The sequence below is a fragment of the Actinia tenebrosa genome, unplaced genomic scaffold (assembly GCF_029948245.1).
Source record: "Actinia tenebrosa isolate PJP-AT-01 unplaced genomic scaffold, QUT_ActTen_1.0 PGA_scaffold1__47_contigs__length_23844297, whole genome shotgun sequence".
NCBI lineage: Eukaryota > Metazoa > Cnidaria > Anthozoa > Actiniaria > Actiniidae > Actinia > Actinia tenebrosa.
Window position 1 is genome coordinate 23,024,306 of NW_028292578.1, and position 7,609 is coordinate 23,031,914.

Sequence of the window (7,609 nt, forward strand, 5' to 3'; positions counted from 1 at the left end):
CATCAAACGCCGTCTGCTCTAACAAATTCATGATGACGTCGTCATATACAAATCGCTTGCTTTTTTGTAGACCTTATACCCTAAAAGGGACCACAACATTCAGTTGGTGCGCATTCTCGTCTTTATCACCCTAAGCGGGACCAAAACCCTGATTTCAAACCCTAAAAGGGATGACATGGACCCCGCGCCCCCTTTCATGAGGGAGTCCCCCCCCGTGGGTTAAAAGATGTTGCCCTAAATGAAATTGATACTCTGGCTGAATTAATATTTTCTCTTTGGTTAGGAGTATAAAATTCAAATTCTGTAATATATTTGTCGTCCCCATAACAAAACATAACGATTCATCAAGCAGCTGATAGGAGTGCCCTTCTCACTCTTTACCTGGTGGAATTCTTTTGCTCGTGGATCAGCCAACGACAACTTAACCGTTCGACATTTTCAGAATCATGTCTTCTTCTTTACTTGCTAATATTTTGGATTGCCTATTCAACATCTGTATTCATCTCTTTTTCTTCAAACGTTCCATACAGTAATTTTTTTTCAGGAGGAATGGTGTTATCGATTGTCGACAATTCAGTCTTTATACTTGACTAAACGGTCTTTATTTTGAAAATACTGTGTGGCAAATACATGCATCTTTATCACATCAATACTATGTACATAGAATAGAATAGATTAGAACGTGGACATAACGTTAGTTGGCGTCCCCTATCTAAATCTAAATTGAACATGACGTATGATGTTTTCGTGACAGTGGGTTATACGTATTCCCGACCAGAACGTACGGTATGAGTTTAGCGTGATGCCATAGGTCAGTAGCGTGACGCCCCGAGCTGTTGAAGGTCCTCTATCATTTCAAACGAATATTGCCATGACTTTTCCAGCATTAAAAAAAAAACAAAAAAACAAAAAAACAAAACAAAACAAAACAAAACAAGCTAAAATTAATTCCAGTCTATTTTACGTGATATGAAATTAGGATGCTGGTTTATATCATAATATAACACTTGAGAGCCGGTTCCAAGTGCTATCAGTGAATCAGATACATAAATTAGTCTTCGGTTTCGAATTGAAAAGAGAGAGTGGAGGTGAGGTACAGCTACAATAAAGATAGCCGTATTTTGACATATCGTAGTCTACCGGCTTTAGAACTGAAGCACTTACAATTGAAGACCTTAGTGTTCGGCTTATATTAGGTGAATACATGTTTATTTTTGTTTATGTATTTTTATCAATATATAAATATTTTATTTTTTTATTTTTTTAGTTAACTCAATCCTAACTCAAACTCAATTCAACCTCTAACTCAGCAAATAGCCAATCCCACAACAGTCCAATAAATCTACGAGAGACTAAAGTGATCTTCATGGTTAGGCTTGTCATTAAACTTATTCCTTAAACTTATGGCGATTGCAAAAAGCCCATGAAGTAGTATATTATTAAACACAGTCCTTATTAGAAGTCTCTTATTCAGTTTTAGTTCACGAGTTTTTCACTCTATACTAATAACTTCGATCTCTTTAAAATCTCGAATATTGTAAAACGCCGATGCAAATAATACTTTAGTAACTATTATATTTTGCGGAGTGTCTAAATGTCCGCAGCCGGTCACATAACTCAAAATGCTAAATAGCCGGCAGTCCGAAACTTTTCATAAACTCATCCTAGTAGTATTATACAATGGATCCTAATGTATCCTACACGAATAATGATTTACTATAAAAACATTATGCAGCGAACACTTTCTTTTTATCATGTTATCACACTCTTTAATAACAGAGCTCACATAACTCAAAATATATTATTAAGCTAAATGGCTGGGAGACGAATATTTTAAATAAAAATCAAGGTTATATAAACCAAAATCCAAATCCAATGTTCCTATCTCGATAAAGAACCGTTTCGGACTGCCGGCAATTTAGTGTTTTGAGTTACGTGACCGTCAGTTGATTACCCTATGACCAAAAATATGGAAGTGCCATGAAAGGGAGCTTAAATATAGTATGCTTTTATATCGAGATAGGAACATTAGGTTTGGATTTTAGTTTATATAACGTAACCTTGATTTTTATAGAAATAAATTCGGACTGCTGCTCACTTAGCATTATGAGTTATGTGACCGGCTGCGGACATTTCAGACACTTCGTATATTTTATTTTGAGTCTTTTGAGTCTTCGCTCTATATTCGCTCTCTTCAACATACCTCAGACATTATAGAGTAAATCTAAGGTCGTAAACAAACAATACAGTTATTACCTATATATTTTTTAGTTCTTTTAAGTAAAAGGTTTCAATTTGTCTCGAGTATTTTTTACGAAGTTTATATATCTACAGAGATCTACAGACTTCAAGCAATTGGTGACTTTGAACGGAAATATGTAACGTAGAACGAAACCAAAAAACACAAATAAATTTACACTACCTCCCCGACGGGCTTATCTGTTAAGGTCGGTTCTGCCACAGAGATATTTGAAGCCATTTTTCAAGTATTCTATCGAGTGTTTTGATTGGCCATTTTATTTCGTCTACGTCATAGGTCAGTTCTGCCATGGAGGTCCGTTTCACCACGGCACATCCGAACACCTGTTACGACTTCTCGAATATCGTCCGAAGCGCCCCCGAACACTTTGTCTACGCTGTCTGGCCTTTATTGTTCGGGGGGCCCTGAGTATTTTATAGGGCTGACCTTCATTTTGAGCGTTCGTTTTAGTTCCGTTCAACGAGTGAGAAGATTTATCTTTGCAAAGGTATATTTATCCTACAAAATCTATCCCTTTTTTGACCCATCCGACTTTAAAATTATATCCCTTTCATTGTTTACGATGGCATCTCCATCGCCGTGTGATTTTCTTCTGCAAAGAAGAGCAATTCAACTAGCTTCGATCTCTCCCGTCAAAGCGTTCCTGTGAAACTCATCCAAAATGGCCGAAGACGGAGATGCCGAAAACGAATTGTTGGACTACGAAGAAGAAGAGAACGAAGCACCCGCTGAGGGAGCCCAAGCCGTTAAAGACCAGGCAAAGAAAGACGTCAAAGGAACCTATGTGAGCATACACAGTTCTGGTTTCCGCGATTTCCTTCTCAAACCCGAACTTCTGAGAGCCATTGTCGACTGTGGTTTTGAACATCCTTCAGAAGGTAAGAAAAAAAGTAGTTTCTTTATAGTTATTTCTTTAATTTTCGATGTTCTTAAGTAGCACAATATAGTTCTATCCTTCTGTCGAATCGGTAACCGGATTTGCTTTGTTTTGGAATTCAATTTGTCTCTATATTTGGTGTTCAAACAAAATTTAACGTGTCTTGTTAAAATATTCATAACGTATTTTGATTGTCTTAGTCGTTTCTTTATTAATTGATAACCGAGTTTTCCTCATCTTTGATTCAAAATATATATATTCGGAACTGTACTTGACAAGGATCTAGACTAAGTATTTTTGTTTTATTTTTCGCAGTTCAACATGAATGCATCCCACAAGCCATCCTTGGTATGGATATAATTTGTCAAGCAAAGAGTGGTATGGGCAAAACAGCCGTGTTTGTCCTTGCTACCCTTCAACAGCTTGAGCCAGTTGATGGCCAAGTCAGTGTGTTGGTAATGTGCCACACGCGAGAGTTGGCTTTCCAGATTCATAAGGAATATGAAAGGTTTTGTAAGTACATGAGTAATATCAAGATTGCAGTTTTCTTTGGAGGAATTAACATCAAGAAGGATCAGCAGGTTCTGAAGACCAACTGCCCCCACATTGTTGTCGGCACACCTGGAAGAATATTGGCACTGACGAGAGAAAAGTCCCTTAATCTGAAACATACGAAGCACTTCATTCTTGATGAATGTGACAAAATGCTTGAACAGCTCGGTAAGTTCCAGCAATACCTCTAATAATACTTACAGTTTGTACCAAAGTCTACACAGTTTGAAAAAAAAAACTATAAGGTGTATTGTTAAAGGTGAATTAGAAAACTTACCATCTCTTTACATTGACTCCGACAAAGGACTAACGTCTGAAACGTCAGTCTACTATCTTTTGTACCTACGGTGATAAAATTATCTACTATGACACATTTGATCTCTTTACTGGCATTTTCATAAGCATGCAAACTCAGTAGTTGCAAGCTGTACGCTGAAATTTGGTTTTTCGCTGCCATCAGTCAAAACTAATCCGTCAGTACCTTTCATATTTTTGACTGGCGGCAGCGAAAAACCAAATTTCAGCATGCAACTCGCAGCTACAGAGTAACAGTCTAAACAGCGTTAGGTTTCCTTCTTATTGACTTCTTGAATTCAACACAATATCTCAGTCTCAACTAGTTATTGTATGTATCATTACAGAATGACCAAAGTTTATTTGAATCTGCTTCCAAAATATTTGTCACACAAAATGCTTTACAGAATAAGTCTTTCGTGGTGGAACCATCCTGAACAAAGTTGTCATAAATAAAGTTTATTCCATATTTACTTTTCCTGTTTTTAGTGCTGACCTAATGATGTGTTTGTGTTATTATTGTAGACATGAGAAGAGATGTTCAAGAAGTATTTCGCATGACACCACATGAAAAGCAAGTCATGATGTTCAGTGCCACCCTTCCAAAAGATATACGACCTGTCTGCAAGAAGTTCATGCAAGATGTAATTATATCACTACCAATCTTTCCAAATAATCCAATCAATAATGCTCTCCTTGTGTGCTAAATGTTGCCGTGGCAAAGCACTCACCCACTATGATCAGAGCTCTTGAGAGAATCAATCTCTGGTAAATGGCAGAAGATGAGAATACCACATTGCATTGTAAATGTCTTCAGTTATCTGTGCAGCACAGCTGTTGAGGTTGTGGAAGTGACCGGTATGTTGTTAAAGTCTTGATTAAGATGGAAAAGATTGAGTTATGATCTAAAGTGGGTTTTTCTGTTCACTTTGAGGAATAATCATTTGTTTTGCAAGGATGTAAGATGTGGAAAACTTGGAGTTATTGTTTGTGAGGATAGGTCAGGTCACTTCCAAATAGTTGTGTTGACAAGTAGAATCATTGATGCTGCCAGATTTCTGTTTGATGTTTACTTCCGCAACCTGTGTAACTGGATAATACCAACTATCCAATGAAGCAAGCTTTACATAAGATGTACCCAGATGCTTCTAAAGTGCATGGGAGTGTGGCTCTTAATCGTCAGCTGTGAAGCAGGAGCTTTACCCGGCATGAACCACCAAGCTGTCTCCACAAAAGACCAGCCAATGGCTACACTTCTGCTGGAGTTTTCTGATGTGTGTTCGTAGTTGTATTTGTCAGTGCAATAATTTTGTTGTACCTGTAGTTGTTACAGTTATGTTTACAGTCCTTTTCATGTTTTGCTATTATATTTGGTGTCTTCATTTTGTTTGACTATACCTTTTAGATTACCTTTTCTTTATTGTTTTTTATCCATGTCAAATTCTATTTGACTCACAGTCTTTTGTCTCGTGTGTGTCTGTGCGTTGTAGTAATAATCTCTTCTCTTGTTATGGTGTCTTTGTCCATGTAACTGAAATTTCATTGTGTTCCAACTTGAATTGTTGTTTAGTTTATTTTAAAGCATCTTGTATCTCTAATATTTATGTTAAAGAATAAGTGGCCATAATAATTCTCTCAGTTTCAGAGCTTTTATTCGATATTATCCAAGTAACCCTTCAATTATGTTGTTCATGAAAGGAAAGGAAAAAAAAAAAACAAATCCAGTTGTGTTGTGTGGGTTTGCATGGCTAGACATTGATATCGATAATAGCATTAGATGATGTAGATGCAAACCATGTACTGTGCTTACATCAACAGCCAATGGAAGTATATGTAGATGATGAGACAAAATTAACCCTCCATGGGTTACAACAGTACTACTACCTAAAACTACAGGATAGGAAAAGAACAGAAAACTCTTGGATGCTCTTGATGCTTTAGAATTTAACCAGGTTGGATATTAAGTGATTTAAGTTAGCATTGCTGAAAGTATAATGTGAAAAGATGAAATTGTTTCCATACCCGTTTTATTATTTCCCTTTTTTAACTTAAAATTTACATATCCCTACCCCCCCCCCCAAAAGTCTTCATTTACAGCCAGTAGCTGCTTTTCTCATGCTAGTAGTGTAACCAAGGCTGCAAAAAAATTCCTATGAGGCTGTCATGTCAAGGGTTGTCTTGACATGCAGCTAGTCTAGTGAGCAAAGCCTCTATCAAATACTACAACTAAAGCTATAGATGGGCTTGTGGTAATTCTGTCAGGTGAAACTGCTGAAACAACATAGCAGCTGCTATGTTTTGCCTTGTTACTTTTACTTGTCACTGGCAGCATATGATAGAAAGTTCTCCTTCGGAATTGGCAATCTGGAGTGAGAACATTTTTCCAAATCTAGAGTGAACATATTTTTTTATATTCCACATTCTAACAAGAGACCGGATCAGGGTATCGTGTCAGACTGAATGTTCTCGAGTCAAAACGGACACTAATTTATCAGACAATTGGTCAATGTCCTTGCACTGATTTGCAGGCTTGTTAACCAATCGAAATTATCTATATATATTCAATAAACCAACTACCAGACAGGCATTTTCATCACGGCCTAAAATCTATATTGACATTATGTAGGTGATTATTTTTGTGAAGACCGTACAAAGATGTGGTTGCTCTTGCTAAGCTCTTGGTAAACCATAACTTCCCAGCTATTGCTATCCACAGAGGAATGGCCCAAGAAGAACGGTATGTATGCCTTTTTCTGAATTCAAATTCAAATTTCTGATTTTTTAGCCCAACTCTTATTGACAATCCCAATTATACAAGGGCAGCGAAGCGGCCTGAAAGTATAATTGAAATTATATTAACAAACGAAGTGAGAAATATATGAGAAAACAATAGGTAGAATCCTGCCATTTGTGCTTCGGACCACATTTTAAAACGCACTCCACTCCCCTAGGAGTTTAAATATTGATGACGTAATCCCAGAATCCCGTGCTGCACTAAGTGCGAAGTCACATAGTACTTTTCATCTTTTTAACACCTGTGTGAAGAGACTCCACGATGAGAAATATATGATGGGAATGACTAGTCATTTGTTAATATTTGACAAGTACGAGGGCGGGAGGGTATCTCATATATTTCTCACTTCGTTTGTTAATATAATTTCAATTATACTTTCAGAAGGCCGCTTCGCGGCCCTTGTATAATTGGGATTATATTTCACAACTCCGTTCGAAATATATAGAAAAACAATAGGTAGATGTTTAATGCCCTCAACAATATGTCTGAATAAATGCGACATTAACACAGTGAGTTTGTGAAATTAATACATTTATTCGTAATTGAACGTATTCAACAATTCTAATGACTTTGGGTTAGAAGAACTAAGCTTTGTTTGTGTTCAAGACAGCGTTAGCATAGCTGCTGTTATGTACTCTGCTGTAGATAGAAGCGTTGGAAGGTACTGGGGTGATGTTGCAGTCTTGCCATGTTCATAATGTACCTATTGGGACTTGTTGTTTGCTGCAGCTGTTGTTGAAGACCGCGTATCGAATGGCCCTTGATGATCTGTTTTTAATACCACGCTTTTATTATAGCTCTTCACGTGAGCCCAAACATAGAAGCCCAGCTG

The 7,609-nt window shown here is 37.1% G+C and overlaps 1 pseudogene across 1 annotated transcript in view; it reads left to right on the top strand.

The window, feature by feature from the left end:
- Window positions 1–2,683: 2,683 nt before the first annotated feature.
- Window positions 2,684–7,609, top strand: part of LOC148910128 (spliceosome RNA helicase Ddx39b-like) — a 5,360-nt pseudogene continuing 434 nt past the window's right edge. The window contains exons 1-7 of the transcript XR_016120331.1: window positions 2,684–2,747; window positions 2,899–3,138; window positions 3,453–3,857; window positions 4,509–4,627; window positions 5,802–5,935; window positions 6,610–6,720; window positions 6,769–6,850. The product of XR_016120331.1 is annotated as a spliceosome RNA helicase Ddx39b-like (transcript). The remainder of the gene's footprint in view (window positions 2,748–2,898; window positions 3,139–3,452; window positions 3,858–4,508; window positions 4,628–5,801; window positions 5,936–6,609; window positions 6,721–6,768; window positions 6,851–7,609) is intronic.